The 17,331-nt window shown below is 35.4% G+C and overlaps 1 protein-coding gene across 24 annotated transcripts in view; it reads right to left on the bottom strand.

Moving 5' to 3' along the window:
- The window catches only part of LOC138692929 (RNA binding protein fox-1 homolog 2-like), a 1,380,865-nt gene that overhangs the window by 1,199,087 nt on the left and 164,447 nt on the right, over nucleotides 1-17,331 (bottom strand). The window lies entirely within an intron of this gene.

Genomic DNA, 17,331 nt, shown 5'->3' with positions numbered 1-17,331 from the left:
AGATTATATAAGTAATTATTCCTAATTATCTTACGATGTAAGAGTAATGGAATGCCACGTCGAGATCCTACATTTTCTCAATATTCAACACTGGGTGTTCAGTTCAAAGTGTGTCATGACTTGCTGTATGCCGTCATGTGGCTAGCCGATGAGTCTAAAGAATTCAATCTTCCTACACTTCCACAGAGGCGTATTACCTATGCGCCAGAGAAGTTGCCTGGCAAGTATGGCGTTCATTCTGAAGAGTACTTACCGATACGTACGGTAACGCCGGTAGTGGCAGGAATGTGAACTGTTTGGAAACACGTACTGAGGTGAGTTTTTTTTTTTTACTGTCGGGATATGGGGAGAGGGTTAAGACGATTACTTACGTACAGTATTTGTTGACATTAACTTCGACGGTCAACATGGACACGGAGCATTTGATTTGTGTTGTGGAATGTTGCCGTACGCAACCGATGATAACAAATACCCTGCGTACGACTTCCCGCGCAAAACACAGTTCGAAAGAGGTTATGGTAGCACACAGACCGTACAGACCGCCATCTGTTGCTACGACGTTCAAGTTATACCGTACACTTTCTCAAGTTCAGATTGAACGCCTTGATTAATAGGCAACTTCTCTGACATAAAAGTTGAAACTCGCTTCAAATCGCTGACTCACAACAGTGACGTCATGACACACTTTGAAATGAACACCCAGTATATAGCCTAATAGCTCAGTATCAAAATAAGCAGCCAATATGATAAAAAAATCAGTTAACTTTTGAAGATCATCTTCCCTATATTAGCTTTCCAAAGTGACTTTTAAACGTTTTGTTATCAGTTCATCAAGAAAAATTCCTTAAAGAGAGACATAAAATATTATTTTCACAACTTCTGTTTGAACAGCTGTGGTGTCATCTGCCATATTTAACTATCTGGCAAATGAGTTAACTGCCTAAAACCCTACATTTAAAGTTAACAAACACTTAGCAATCTGTTAAGCCAAACTAGTGCTGAAGACATGAAAAATCTATATTTAACAAACTATTTAGAGTTTAACATTCTAACAATACTTGGAGAAACCGGCCATTAGAGTGCAGTGGGACTGTATGAAAAAACTATATTTAACAAACTGTTTAGAGTTTAACATTCTAACAATATTTGGAGAAACCGGCCATTAGAGTGCAGTGGGACTGTATGAAAAAACTATATTTAACGAACTGTTTAGAGTTTAACATTCTAACAATACTTAGAGAAACCGGCCATTAGAGTTGCAGTGGGACTGTATGAAAAAACTATATTTAACGAACTGTTTAGAGTTTAACATTCTAACAATACTTAGAGAAACCGGCCATTAGAGTTGCAGTGGGACTGTATGAAAAAACTATATTTAACGAAATGTTTAGAGTTTAACATTCTAACAATACTTGGAGAAACCGGCCATTAGAGTTGTAGTGGGACTGTATGAAAAAACTATATTTAACGAACTGTTTAGAGTTTAACATTCTAACAATACTTAGAGAAACCGGCCATTAGAGTTGCAGTGGGACTGTATGAAAAAACTATATTTAACGAACTGTTTAGAGTTTAACATTCTAACAATACTTGGAGAAACCGGCCATTAGAGTTGTAGTGGGACTATAATATAAAAACATTTTTGTATTATATTAAAACAAGAGATTCTTCATAGCAATCGAGGAGGGTTTTAGTTGCTATTAGGCCTAATCCCAATAGACCCAAATGAAACGATCAGTTTCATTTTAAAACTAATGAAAGGCTTTCAGACGTACTTGTCGAGAGTATTTCGGATTAGTAGCACTTGGCAACATGGCAGCGGTTGAGAGGATGATACGCTGCCGCACCAAAAATAACTATGAAGAGAAGCACACAATAAATTCAGCCACTAAATGTATCCTTACCACGAAAGAGCAGAAACTAGGGCCATTCTTCTGCTAATAATAGAGCTATTTTGATTTCAAAGACGCCGGAAAAAGATAATCACCTCAATAACTACCAGGAGTAACAACGGACGCTGTTAAGAGAGTCAAAATCGCACATCAAAGGCGTCGTTGAAGAAAATGAAATTGTGTCTAGAGACTCTCTTTGAAACGGAAACCAACGCAAAAAAAAAGGTAGGTTGAAGAAACAAAGCTCTGCAGCGTTAACGGAAACGACATTCTTTTCTCTTACAAAGATAGAATTCTGTTTGTTACCTTAAAGCTAGGGGTTTGTAAACCCTTCCAGCGCACGAGCAAATTCCTAGAGTTTTTGAGGCTCCCATAGCTGGAGATGGGTGAGGTCCCGTAATGGGTATTATTGAGGGTCCGTGTGTCGACATTTTATGATTCAATCTACAGGACTCCAAGTAGAAATTACGCCCAACGACGATGGTACAAGGAAAGATCTTCTCGGGGTATTCCCGTTTTATTACTATTACATCATTCTCATTGATCGGGAAAGTGCAGGAAAACAGAGAGGGTTTGGAATCGAACCTGGGCCATATGGCTGAAAGAACAGCATACTTAATGTAGAGCCATAGACGCGGCTAGACGTATATGTCATTGTATTTTAGTACAATAACTTTGGTCTGTCATTAAATCTTTAAAGGCTAGACAAAATATGCTGATTTTTTTATTTTTATGTATTTACAACGGCTTTAAGTCTTGGGTCATATTGCTAAAGTGAGGATCACGTAAGAGCAGTTGCTAAAAGGCTAATTTGATCGTCTCTTCAGTGTTGCCAACTAATACCAGATATCACCAAAGAGGGTATAATTTCATGTACTATAATAACAGCAATAATAATAGTAATAATAATAATAATAATATAATAATAATATATTGACAATAATGATATCTTGCTGATTTATCACATCTCAACTTTATGTTGGGGGATGTTTTCTAAATGCTTCAATAATTTGTGAAAGAGTAGGCCTATATTTTCCTCCTGGATCTCTCGCATATTATGTTGGTAATTAGAAGAAAAATTTTAAATTATGATTTATTTAACGACTCTCGCAACTGCAGAGGTTATATCAGCGTCGCCGGTGTGCCGGAATTTTTGTCCCGCAGGAGTTCTTTTACATGCCACTAAATCTAGTGATATGAGCCTGTCGCATTTAAGCACACCTAAATGCCAACGACCTGGGCCGGGATCGAACCCGCAACCTCGGGCACAGAAGATCAGGGCTGTACCGACTCTGTCACCCAGGACGACGGTAATTAGTAGATTAATATGATCTAATAATAAAATGTATTTTGTCTGATAACATGACATTCATTGTTTTGACTAAACAGTTTACGATTCACGAGACCTAACCTAAAAATGTATTTTGTTTGATCACGTGAAATGATTAGTACAAACTCCGAAAACCGAATGCCACTTTGAAATGTATGCTTAAGAATACTTAATCCTAATAATTTTGCTATTCTAGTTATAATTCTGTCTCCGCGCGCATAATTCCTTCTTCATTATCTTTTTCTTCAGTTCATTGTACATATGAACTATAGATTCCTGAAGCGTACTCTGAATGGCACACGCTTTCTTTCTTGGAGGAGCCACTGCCATGCTATTTCCTCTCTTTGACATTATTGTAACAAAAATCTAAACACGAGAGAGATTAATTAAAACGTGAAATGGCATTTCTATCGATCATCCAAATGCATGTATCACACCGTATGTTATAGGCCAATTTATTTATACTTATCCGACTATGATCTTGTAACCACAACCCAACGCAACACACAAAATAACTATTATGTATTGATATTAATACTGATATTAATTAATTATATAAATCTAGAACAATTTGAATTTTCAGAATTTGCACTAATCGATAACTGCTGTCATTGCTGCAAACATACAGTTAGAAAATCATTGTAGCATTTCTCAGTACCGGAATTCGAAATGAAATTATTGGAAAAGAAAAGTCAACCTTCAAACTAGAAAGTCACCATAATCCGCTAGCATGAGTAGTAATGTGGGAAAAAGATTAGGTTTCACCCTTACGGTATTAAATAAGTTAATCCGGACTATATTGGTGTATACTTTACTGTTTGAAATGCTTGTTTTTTTTTCAGGACGGAAAAGTTACATGTGTTCAGATCAAATTTCTGTACATTTAAGGGACAAAATTAAAATTCTTTCAGTCATTTACTATTATAATACACTGCTTTCTTAAATTGACTGGGCATATTGAGAATGGAATCAATGTCTTTCCCAAAGCACGCTACGAAATGTTTAATATGAAGCAATATTCATCTCGTAAAGGAAGCAAAAACGAGCAAAATTGTATTAAACCTTTTTGTTTGATATATCTCAAAGAATAACTCCCTGAAATTGATAACATTACTTACGGTTCACCCCGTATATTATATAATGAGACGGAAACATTGAAAGCATCGATCATATTACAACCGTAACATACGAAATAAATAAATAAATAAATAAATAAATAAATATATAAATAGATAAATAAATATATTGTGACAGCTACAACGGGGTTTGAACACGCGTCCGAGAGGGCGCGCGGCAGACGAAACGCTGGTACGGCGAGCATCTGCATGCTGAAGGGCAGAAGGGGTGTATTACGTCAACGCGACGAGGGGAGAGTGCGCGCGCAGCTGCTACTTGCGGAGGAAGGAGGGACGGACCCTCCCGAATCTTCTAGAGAAGTCCGTCCGAAGAGCAGCAGCGTGCGAGATGATTCGAGAATGGACACACTCGTCGAAATAACTCGAACTTTCCAGGCTACGTCGCTGTGGTTATAAAAGAAGCGCGAGGGAACTCAGAGAGTGTGATTCATGATTAGTTCAGTGAGTAAGCCAGTGAACAGAGCAAGCCAGCCAGTCTTGTGTACCGGAGTTCGACTCGAGTGTGCGTCCGCAACTGTGTCAGCATCCGAAGGCCTGAGTTCGAGTGCAGTGGACCGCAGTTGGAGGGACCTGACTTCGAGTACAGTGAACTGTCTCTGAAGGTCTGTGGTTCGAGATACTGTGAACCCGAGTGACTGAACTAGAAGAACTGTGAACTGAGAACTAACAGTTCTGATTTGTAAATAGTGCTTTGTAAATATTAGTTAAGATTAATAGTTCATTGTTGTTCGTAATAGTCCAAGTAAATTGTCATTGTCGTCAGTGGAGTGCTATAATGAATACTGTGTTGAGTGAAAATCCTATTGTCGAGTTGAAATAAATTTACAATATGCATAAATAAATAAATAAATACTCGTAGATAAATAAATAAATAAATAAATAGATAAATAAATAAATACATAAATGAATAAATAGTATAACTATTAGTAGTCAGTGGATAGCAAGAAGGCCATATTAATTGCTACTTTGCGCTGTATTTTACAGAATTTTTACTTTAAACCTCATTACCCAATTTTGACTTACATCACTTTTGCTCTGAACGGGTCATATATTCTTTAACAATTAAATTCCTAACGATATTTTTTACATTTCTGATACTAAAATTTTCCAAATTTGGGTATTTTTCAATTATTTTATCATATAACCTTGGATCAAAGTAGGTACCATGGCTAAGAGCTGTGCTTGTGAAACACTTTGGTTCCTCTAGTCGTATAAAATCGGATATTTTAGTTCCATATTTATGATGATACAATTTGAATTTATTACAATTTTTTTGTATGAAGTTTAATAAGGCTATATAATAAATCTGTTTAATTTTCAAAACATTAAAATCAGTGAACAAAAGCTTGGTTTATTAAGGGATATTTCAAGTATTCTTTTCTGAATAAGTATTAGTGGAGTGAGATTAAAATTAAAAGCATTTCCCCATCCTAAAATTCCATATTGCAGAATGGATCGAAATAAAGCTAAATAAATGAGACGTTAAATATTAACTGGTAAATATGACCGAAGTATAACAAAGATATAAATTGTTTTACGTAATCTATTGCATAAATATGTAATATGTTTATTCCATCGTAAGTGTTGGTCGATTGTAATGCCTGAGGATTGCTTCATGTAATTTTATAACCAATTTATTCGCAGTATTTTGTAGTTATAACTTAATTTCCCATGCTATTTGGTTTCCAAATTTTGAGGAAATGGGGGAAATACGAGAATAAATATGGTAACTAAGCAATGACATAAAATAATAAGGATTGTTTTAATCATATAGAAAACGCCACTTTTAGCCTTTTCGTACTTAAGACTTATGGCCAGTTTGTTCAAGTAATGTTTAATTTTGCTTAACGAATGTTAAATTAACAGTCTGTTTATTTTTAACGCTTTGTTAATGTATTTTCCATTTGTTCAACATAATTTTGTTTAAGATAACCAACACTTAACTATAAAGTCTGTTAGCATTATTTTAACTACTCAACAGCAGTTGGTAATGATTCTACACATGTAAGACAATTTTGATTGGCTAAAATTAATCTTTAAATTCTATATTATAGAGTGAGTCATGAAACTTGCATAAAATGGCAACCTGTTATAGTAGGCCACGCTCCATAAACAAATAGTTGACAAATGAAAGTTGTAGGTAACGTGCTGAATAATAATTACAAAGTAAGGTTATATTTCCTCATTGCTATTATGGATACGAAATACGAAAGAAATAAAATAACACTGATGTATTTAAACAGTCCAAAGTATTTTTTAAATGTTATATTATCCAGTCATATGCTAAACATTCCCTACAGAGAGACACAAAATATTACTTTCGCAACTTCTGTTCGAACAGCTGTGGAGACATCGGCCATATTTAACTAACTGTTAAACGAGTTAACTGCTCGAAATCATACATTTAAAATTAACAAACTGTTAACAATCTGTTAAACCCAACTGGTGTTGAAAACATACAATTTTATTAATTAACAAACTGTTTAGAGTTTAACAGTCGTTAAAGTTTCTAACAATAATTGGAAAAACCGGCCATTAATCTATTGTTTTCGGACCCAGTCTTGCTACCAGCACAACCGAATGTCCTTGTGCATTCAGTAGAATGTTAATACCTGACCATTTCGCGTACACGCGTTGAATATTAAGATACTGTGGAGGGAGGGGAGAGAAAATCGTATTTCCAACTGCGAGAACGTAATATGCCGTACAAGAACACCTTGCATCGGATGATTTCTTTCAATTCTTATGCTATCAAACGTACAGGATGATTAATTTTGTTACAGTGTACAAGTAACATCCTTAACGGCGCCAAGGTTCCAAAAACAATCGCATAACGGAAGTCACGTACAGTACATGACTTATAGAATGGGGTGGGGATGTTTGGAATTGTGTGGGCAGGCATTCTGCATATTGATATCGTTGGGGTCTTCACAAGAATATTCTTTGGAAATAAACGATCATAATTTTTAGACGTCTCTCTAATAGAATGAAGACTATAAACTACAAGTTTGATCTATGACTCTTTCTTCAGAAGCATTTCACATACAATACATAATCTTGTTACTTTTGATGCGAAATGAATAATTTTCTTTATGAAAAGACTCACAACTACGTCCAAGACTAATTTAATTAAAATTTATATAGCCTACGAATCTGAAAACAAAGATTTTAATAACTAGACCGTTCTTTTGTACCGTGAAGAATAATACCATTCTCCAAGAAGGAACTAAAATAAGTCGTATCATCGTTTCATATTGTATTAACAAAAAAAAAAAATAATAAATTTTATTATAAACTAGCTGTACCCGTGCGCTCCGCTGCACTTGTTAGAAATAAATATAAAGTAATTACATAATTAAAATAGGACATCTGGTCCAGGGAACATTCGTGTTTGATAGAAGGATAAATCGTTTAATATGTCACTTAATTTAAATTATATTTAAATAATTAAAATGCGATCATTTTTCTCCAGAGACCACTCATTTAGTGCAATGATAATTACTTTAATATATTTCTTAATTGTTATTACATGCAAATAATTAAAATATGGTCATTTGGTTCAGAGAACATCCGTTTTTGGTGCAATTTGGTCCCATCAAAATTTTGCTTGGAATGAAACGTATCGGAAATCATTTTTAAAGAAACTTTTGTTATGTAACATTTTTCACAAAAATCAATAATAAGGGAGATATTTCGATTTATTTAATTCAAGACCCCTTATAACCCCCCTTTTAAATAAAGTATTTTGAATGCCATATAGCCTAAAATCTAAGTTACAACGAACTTAATTTATATTCCAATTTTCATATAAATCGGTTCAGCCATTATCGCGTGAAAAGGTAACAAACATCCTGACAGACAGACAGACAGACAGACAGACAGACAGACAGACAGACAGACATAGGGTAAACTAGGGTCTGTTGGACAGTCGGGCATGTTGGACACTCCGCACTTTAACGTGTTACCACGCCACTTGTGGGCACCACATTCTGCTAGAAGTCAATGACGGTAGTAGCCCCACTCGTGGCTACTATTTTTGGAAAATCGAAAATTACCAGAAAAATGTTGGCTACAGATTTATTATTAGTATAGATATATATTTATATAAAATACTAAAATACTTCTGCGCAGTAAACGAGGCAAATTCATTTCATTTTGAATCTTGCGTACACTACTTTTAACACTTGAATATAAGTCATTGATCAACTAGCGGACTTACTCGTGTTAATTATGTAAGTTTGTGCGGCTTACAGCTGTTTCGGTGCTTCATCACACCATAGGATACTAGCCTAAGTATTGCAAAAACAGTACCACAGTCTACTATAAACAGTCGCGAAGCTTGAGGTGATTTTTTGCAAATCTCGTGATAAAGCGCTCCAAGCGGTTAGCAACTAGGAACAATTGACTGTCCACGGTCGACTTTGGACTGTGTCGTATTTCCATCGAGTGCTAGCTCGTTGCGTATTTCACATTGATGCTTGTGAAATGTTCGTTATTGGTTGTAATGAAAATGTTAAGGGCTAAAATACAATAATCGGAATAATTATATTTTACTAGAGACGTAGAAAAATTAAGTTTGTTTTAATGAAATTTATTGATCACGTTTTATTTTCAGTTCTGGTGGGATTATTATTGCTTAGGCCTACTTTTTTTTTTCAAAGGATATGTTTTTAATTATAGCTGTTAATTTTGTTGTTATTTTTATTTGTTACTTTACTAGAGACGTAGAAAAAGTCTGTTACAATAAAATTTATTGATCACGTTTTATTTCCAATTCTGGTGTGATTATTATTGCTTAACCTCATCCCACTTTGTTAACTACGTAAGCCTACACTACAAGTACCGGTACACGTAAGTTACTCCATTAATTCATATTTCCATTATTATTGCTGTAAAGGGAAATGCAAATTAATATTTATTGGTTTCATAGTTAATTATCGCTATAATCTTGAATGAGTGAAGCGATTATAATAAATTTCAGTTCGTTTTGCACAAACAAAAATAATATTAACCTATTTCTTGCAGGTATCTTCGAGTTTATGATGGAATTTAATATACTTCATTAAAATAATAAATTAACTTTATGCATTTAATATTTCAATAATGGAAGGAAAGTGTTAATTTTTCCAAAAGAACACGACAACGAAAGTGTAACATATTTTGTCGTCTGCTAGGAGAGAGATCTGCGATGATGAGGCGATAGTAGCGATCCTAGTGGTGGGCAACTACCCATGTTTGCATTTTTACTACATATTGAGCTTCGCTACTGTATATAGTAGACTGTGACAGTACCGTAATGAAACTAATGAAGACATTGTAGTTTAGTTTATTGTGAGTGGAAGAGTGAAAGAAGAAGACTGCTCTCTAAAGACAACAGTACTTTGATATTTTTATTAAGATTTCCCGACTCTTTGTTCTTCGGAAAGTTTATTTTTACAGCTAAATTCCAGCTTTATTCACACAGAAATTAAGATTCGCCGGCACGTTGTAAAAACACGAAGAACGCAGCTATTGTTTCACAATTTAATCTGTTTTCCTTCCGCAGCACGACTTGAAGTTAGAGCGATAAAAGTGGCGGCCGCCCTTTGTGCTCCACTCGGAAGCGGTTCTTAGCTTCATAAATACCAAGGCGCTGAGAACAGGTTCAACCGAGGTGAATGGACATGATTCTAGTTTGAGAAACAATGCATCATCGTATGTCACAACGGCCTGGGTAGCGTAGTCGGTATAGCGCTGGCCTTCTATGCTCGAGGTTGCGGGTTCGATCCCGGCTTGTGTGCTTAAATGCGACAGGCTCATGTCAGTAGATTTTACTGGCATGTAAAAGAACTCCTATGAGACAAAATTCCGGTACACCGGCGACGCAGATATAACCTTGGCATCTCCAAACGTCGTTAAATAAACCGTTATTTATTTATTTACTTACTTACTTATTTACTTATTTATTTATTATTTATTTATTTATATATATTTATTTATCTATTTATTTAATTATCTATTTATTTATTTATCTATATATATTTATTTATCTATATATTTATTTATCCTCGTGGTCATCCTTAATTAAGGCCGGATGAGTTTTTCTCTCTCTCTCTTATTTATTTATTTATTTATTTATCTATTTATTTATTTATCTACCTATTTATCTATTTATTTATTTATCTATCTATTTATTTATCTATATATATATTTATCTATCTATCTATTTATTTATTATCTATTTATCTAGTTATCTGTTTATTTATTTATCTATATATATATTTATTTATCTATATATTTATTTATCTATTTATTTATCGGTTGGGAATACTGAATGTGGAATTTTAGACTTTCCGCGGGTTGGTTTCCGCCAACCTAACACACATAACAATTTCCCTCTTCTTACCGCTTAAGTGACATATTGATTTTACTGCTTTAGGCTTTTAACATATTATTTTTAGAGACGTTCAATATAGTAATAATTATAAATTGGAAACTTACCTCTGCAATTTCACCTAAATTGTACTGTTAATTATTGTTTTTAAATATTTGCAAAAATTAAGTAAACTCTACAACTCCACTAAAGTTACTGCATTTCGTGATGCAAGTAACATTAAGTAAGCCGTGAAAAAATCAAAAAGATTCCATAGACTGGGGGAAAAAAAAGACAGACGTATATCACGGCCTTCAGGACTGGACTATAGTAAAAACACAAAACATTTTAAAGCAACAATGTTGAAGATAGATATTTTTGTTTTCCAAAATTGCCGTCATTGAACAGAAACCAAGATTTCTTTGCAACTAATTAGAAATTCCTCTTTCAGGTACGTAATAAACGATCTTCGCACAAAATAATATACGATTCACGAGCGGTATGTTTTCTTTCAATTCTCGGAAATTAAAAAAGCTCAACTACGTTTCGCTTTTTCAAACTTTTCCTCGAACATGAAAACTTCAACATACCGCTCTTGTAACGCATATTACTATTACACTCTACAAATTTAATGAGACAATAAATCCAAGTCATCTTTCTTGAAATCAACAGAATTCATAGCCATTTTTCATTGTAGGCCTAGAAAGAGATGAATACACTGGACTCGCATTCAGGAGTTCTCGGGTTCGATCCTCGGTGTAGACCTATGTAGTCGAGATTTTTTTAGTGGTTTTCTTCGACTGAATATAACTAATTTTCACTTAAATAAAGGCGAATGCCGGATCAGGTCCCAATTATTACGAAATAATAGACAATACAACAGCAAGAAGCATGCCCAATAGTAAAAACTACAGACAACTGCGTTATGACGTACGCCTATGACTTAAAGCGACTATGTACAGAGTGTCGCAAATTGATGTATACACATTTTGAAACACTTTCTCAGCAACGAGATGAGAGTAAAATAAGATTTTTGCGGTTTTATATTCCTTAAGACCGTACATGTTCAAAATGGTCCCCTTCCGCCACAGTACACTCCTCGACGTACAACAGAGCGACATACTACGGGATTGTTGCGAATGGTATATCATTATAGGCATGTTCAATCTGTACTCTCAGTTCCTCCAGTGTTTGTGGTTTTTTGGTGTACACTGTGTCCTTTAAAGCTCCCCATAGATAGAAGTCTGGAGGGGTGAAATCCGGAGATCGTGGCGGGAACTCCGCAGCACTTCCTCTTCGTCCTATCCATCTCTGGGTCGTTCTCATTTAGTGCGTGGACAAGTCTCCGAATGTAAGGCTTCCATTTTTGAGCTCGCAAAATTCGATGAACATTGGATTTCCTGATACCATTCTCACGAGAACATAGTTAACCTTGTTGGTGGTTGTGTTCCACCTTCTACCCTCCAACGTCGTTGAACCTCAACAACATTCTCCACTTTCCAATAACATTTCAGTATCCACTTACGTTCATCGAACGATAATTGCACCGCCATGTTTGTTTATAAACAGATGAACATGTTTCCATGCTTTCGGTGCCTTCTTAATCATAAACCGAAAAAATCGCATTTCTATCTCATTTCTTTGCAGTGAAATAGTATTTCAAAGAGTGTATATATCAATTTGGGACATTCTGTATAAATAAAATGCAGATAGATAGATAGATAGATAGATAGATAGATAGATAGATAGATAGATAGATAGATAGATAGATAGATAGATAGGTAGATAGATAGATAGATAGATAGATAGATAGATAGATAGATAGATAGATAGATATATAGATAGATAGATAGATAGATAGATAGATAGATAGATAGATAGGTAGGTAGGTAGGTAGGTAGGTAGGTAGGTAGGTAGATAGGTAGATAGGTAGATAGATAGATAGATAGATAGATAGATAGATAGATAGATAGATAGATAGATAGATAGATAGATAGATAGATAGATAGATAGATAGATAGATAGATAGGCAGGCAGGCAGGCAGGCAGGCAGGCAGGCAGGCAGGCAGGCAGGCAGGCAGGCAGACAGGCAGACAGACAGACAGACAGACAGACAGACAGACAGACAGACAGACAGACAGACAGATAGATAGATAGATAGATAGATAGATAGATAGATAGATAGATTGAAATTGAACTTGGATTTTCGATGCATAATTTCACGATGCTTGGAATCTCCACTAAATACACCCGTGCGTGTGACTAACAAAGAGTTCAGATCTGAGAAACTATTTTCTGAAAAACAAGCACATTTATCGTATTTATTTTCGGTGTTGTTTTACGTCATATATACTGAAACCTTTTTTTGAGTTTTATGTTCCACTGCATTTTTATCAGTAATGTGACACTGTAAGTAGTGAGAAAAAATATTGATTTCTGCAAAACGTTTTTATTAAGCATTAGTGACTAGCGAACAATTCGACATGGCGAGCACGCAACGTCGGCCTAAATTTGAAGCCCCAGAGTGAAACGAAACTGCTGGCTACAACGCAAAAACAATAAATAATAGAAGACGTAATTACAGTATTAATTTATTTTTGCTTTTGTCAGGATTGTTGGATATGGAAAATTCGGCACATCAGCGAGTTTTAACAATAAATAAACAAATAAAAATGCGTATGCGTTACTTGTCCCAGGACAGTTGCACTGTTTCACTTGTCAATTAAAGATACGCTTTGTGCGTATTTAATAACGGCACCTAATGGCGTTCATTCACATTTCAAAAGCAAACATTCAGGACGAAGATCCATTGTTAATCCCCAAAAAGCTCTGTGCATTTAAATGCTGAAGTAATATAATTAACTAATAAACAGATACCGGTATTATAATAGGAACTGATTTACTCAAAAAAAATCCTTGCATATAATGTGTGTATCAGAATGATCAATATTGATTGTTTAAGGCTTTATGGCCTTAACTCTGCCAATAGAAATAAACTGCTGCTACTGCTACTACTACTACTACTACTACTACTAAATCAATTTTCTTAATGAACTTTACAGGAAAACTCTACAAACTATAAAATTTACGAAAATTATAAAAAAAAAAAAACTACGCATTTTTTTTAGCGAATGAATAAATTTGTTTTAGAAAACATTTCTAGTCGGCCTGGGTGGCGTAATCGGTAGAGTCCTGGCCTTCTGTTCCCGAGGTTGCGGGTTCGATCCCGGCCTAAGTCCATGGCATTTAAATGTGCTTAAATGTGACAGGCTCATGTCAATAGATTTACTGGCATGTTAAAGAACTCCTGTGGATAAAATTCCAGCACGCCGGCGACGCTGATATAACCTCGGCAGCTGCGAGCGTCGTTAAAGAAAACATAATTTAAATTTAAAACATTTCTAAGCTGGCCATATGTAGAATTTCGAAGGCTGTCATAAGTTGCATTTATAATAGCGTATTTGAACAGGAACAAATGAAAGCAGGTCTACAATACATTAAAAAAGTAATACCTGGATAGTTGAAAGAACTTCCTGAATTAACTCGCTTTTAATATTTGAAGAGAAAAATTCGCTCCGGCGCCGGGGATCGAACCCGGATCCTTGGTTCTACGTACCAAGCGCTCTGACCACTGAGCTACGCCGAATTCAATCCACAGCACCGGACCGAACCCTCCTCCTTCATTGTTTCTCTTTGTGGCCTGACTCCAAGTTAGGCATATATATTGACGTATATGTCCAATGTTAGCTGCCATTAAATTAGGAGCGCACTCAGTTGAGTGACTTGTTTGGCCGGGATTCCGCAGTTAAGTGCACAGTAATCTGTACAGACATATGCACTGCAGCTATGATTCCCGGCGCCGGAGCGAATTTTCCTCTTCAAATATTAATTCTCAATGTTACAGATATTATTCTGTAGGACAAATTAATAAATTTATAATAGCTCGCTTTGTTAAATTTCGTCAATTTAATCATTAATTAATTTTATTCTCCTTCCACTTTTTCAATAGTGAAGTTGGTAGTATCCAAAGCCCCTATACTGTATAATAAGTATGCATTGGTCCCTATATAATTATATTATATATTGATAAATATACATTATGTAATAGGTACACCCTTAATTCTTAAAAAAAATATCTGCATATAATGTGTATGAAAAAGTTCAATACCGAATTACTAGTGCAATTTTCCTAATGAAATTCACAGGAAAACTTTACAATCTGCAAAATTGATAACAAAAATTAAATTTACCCCGATTGTTTTTGTAATTATGGCGAACTTTTTCCATCAAAAGTGGACAATAATTATATCACAACCGATCCTACTATTCAAATATTATCCCAATTGGATTTTAATTAGTAAGTACATAAACTTATGTTGTATGAAATTAATTAAAAATACATTACTACAACGAATTCAAAATACTATTAAGGGCAAAAAGTGTTAAGAAAGGTAATATCACAGTCTAGTATATACAGTCACGAAGCTTGAGTTGTGAGGGTGCTAAGAACAATAGACTGTGCCGGTACTATTTCGGATTGTCTGTAATGAGGCGATATTAGCGATCCTAGTGGTTAGCAACTATCTATGGATGCATATTTACTATGTATTGGGCTTCGTGACTGTATATAGCCTACTAGACTGTGGTATATTTTATGTTCGTTTCAATGTTATTAATGATTATATTGAATTGCTTCTTAGGATTCTTTACACATGTTTCCAGCGGAACAAGTTACACTTCAAGAATATATTGAGGTAAAACTTTAATGTTCTTAACCGTTTGAGCTAGATCTCTGAAAATTTGTACGCATATCATACTGCGTGTACATAGCTTCTATACAGTGTTTCATCTCATTTGGCGCAGAATTATATCAGTTATCAAAATTTTGTAAATTTAAATTTTATTTGAAAAAATAATTGCTCCCATAACCTGAAATTTCCTCCACATGTATTTCAGATTTCATGAAATACTTTTTAATTATTTTTTTCCCATTATTGAAGAGCTAAAAAAATATTTGTATAGTTAAAAATTGTGATGCCTAGCAAAAAAAAAATCCCTAAAAATCTTGAGGTATAAGGAAAATTCGTACAGGAACTATTGTTAATTAAAACTTTAAAAAGACCTAAAAAAATCACGCACATAATACAACATTTCAAGAATGAGTAGCATTCTTAGTAAAGCAATAATTATGTAAGATAAATTGCCACCGTTGTGGCTGAGGGGTTAGCGAGTCTAACTCCAAACCCAGCACCCAGCGGTCCCGGGTTCGATTCCCGGTCAGGACGAGTTGGCTGGGTGAGGTTTTTTCGGTGGTTTTCCCTCACGCCTATGGATGATTATCAGGTAAATTTATCAGGCGATTGGAACCCCACTCATCTCCGCCACTTCCTTTCCCCTTTCTGATTTTTCAGAACTACTGGCTCTCTCGACCGGCCTCCGTGGAATGTAGCTAAGCGACGTTGGCTGAGCAACCGAGGCAGACCTACTCGGGGGAGGAGTTTCGCCTCGGACGGGACAGGGGAAGTTGTAGAAGCAGGATATGGATTTCTGTTGGCTGTAGGTGCCGGTCGTCAGGGAGTCATGTGGTTGGGTTGGTGCGCGTAGGGGATCTATGGCACGCAACTCATTCCATAGCGATGGTTAGCGCAATAGATCTCAACAGGTCGCAGTGCTGGGCCATCCGTGCCCCCCCTCAGTTAAATTCAATTCCATTTAAGAAAAATACAATTGGAGAGAATTGAGTTTAAAAGTTAAAGGGGCAGCAGAGTGCAAACTTTAAGAAATGAGTTGAAACAGCTGATAGAAGGGGCCTATCTGTATAAAAATTTGTGGAGAAATTCTCTGAACCATTCACAATTTTTTTAATGTTAAAAAAGAAAATGTTATTATTTTTTTTCTTCCCAGCAAAATTGACAAAATTTTACTTCAGGGTATCTGAACACCAACATTAGTTTAGCCATTATGAGTAAAAGTTAAGTTATTTTGTTGAAGAAAAAATGCCCAAAGTATATTTATTTTGTCCTTTCTTGTACCAAATCGGACTCCACCAATCTGGAGGCCTTATTAAATTAAGAAAAATTCAGGGATGAAAAGAGAAATTACAGCGAAGCAAATAGAAATTTTCCGAAGGACTTTCCGTCCATCACCAAAGGGCCGGGGTAACATAAATATGCATATCCCCAGATACCGGAATTTCAATTATCTCTCACAATAACTACAAGCTTGGCAAAGACTGGAGAAGGGTAGACAAGAAGAATTGAAGGGATTTAACAAGATTAATTATCTTTTCTTATGGGTGGTTGAGTGTTTTCTTTCCAAAATGAACTCCATCAGCTTCTAGGTGCGTGTACTTCTATTGTGACGAATAATCTGCCAGTAAGCAGGGCCGCTTGTTTTCTTTGCAGACATCTCTCGCACCTCGAGCAGCGGCAGCTTGCAAGCGCTCCGCTGTATGTTATCGCACTTGAGCAGTTGTGTGACGTACGCCTCCGGCCAGCGAGGCGCGTTCATGTGAATTAATGTTACGATTTACGAGCAGAAAAGAATCTTACATCTGCAAGAGAAAAACGGGGATACACTTTATACGAAAACAACAAATTTTATTTTCATACACAAGAAGTT

This window comes from Periplaneta americana, chromosome 17, assembly GCF_040183065.1.
Source record: "Periplaneta americana isolate PAMFEO1 chromosome 17, P.americana_PAMFEO1_priV1, whole genome shotgun sequence".
Taxonomy (NCBI): domain Eukaryota; kingdom Metazoa; phylum Arthropoda; class Insecta; order Blattodea; family Blattidae; genus Periplaneta; species Periplaneta americana.
This window is presented reverse-complemented; position numbering and strand designations above follow the sequence as displayed.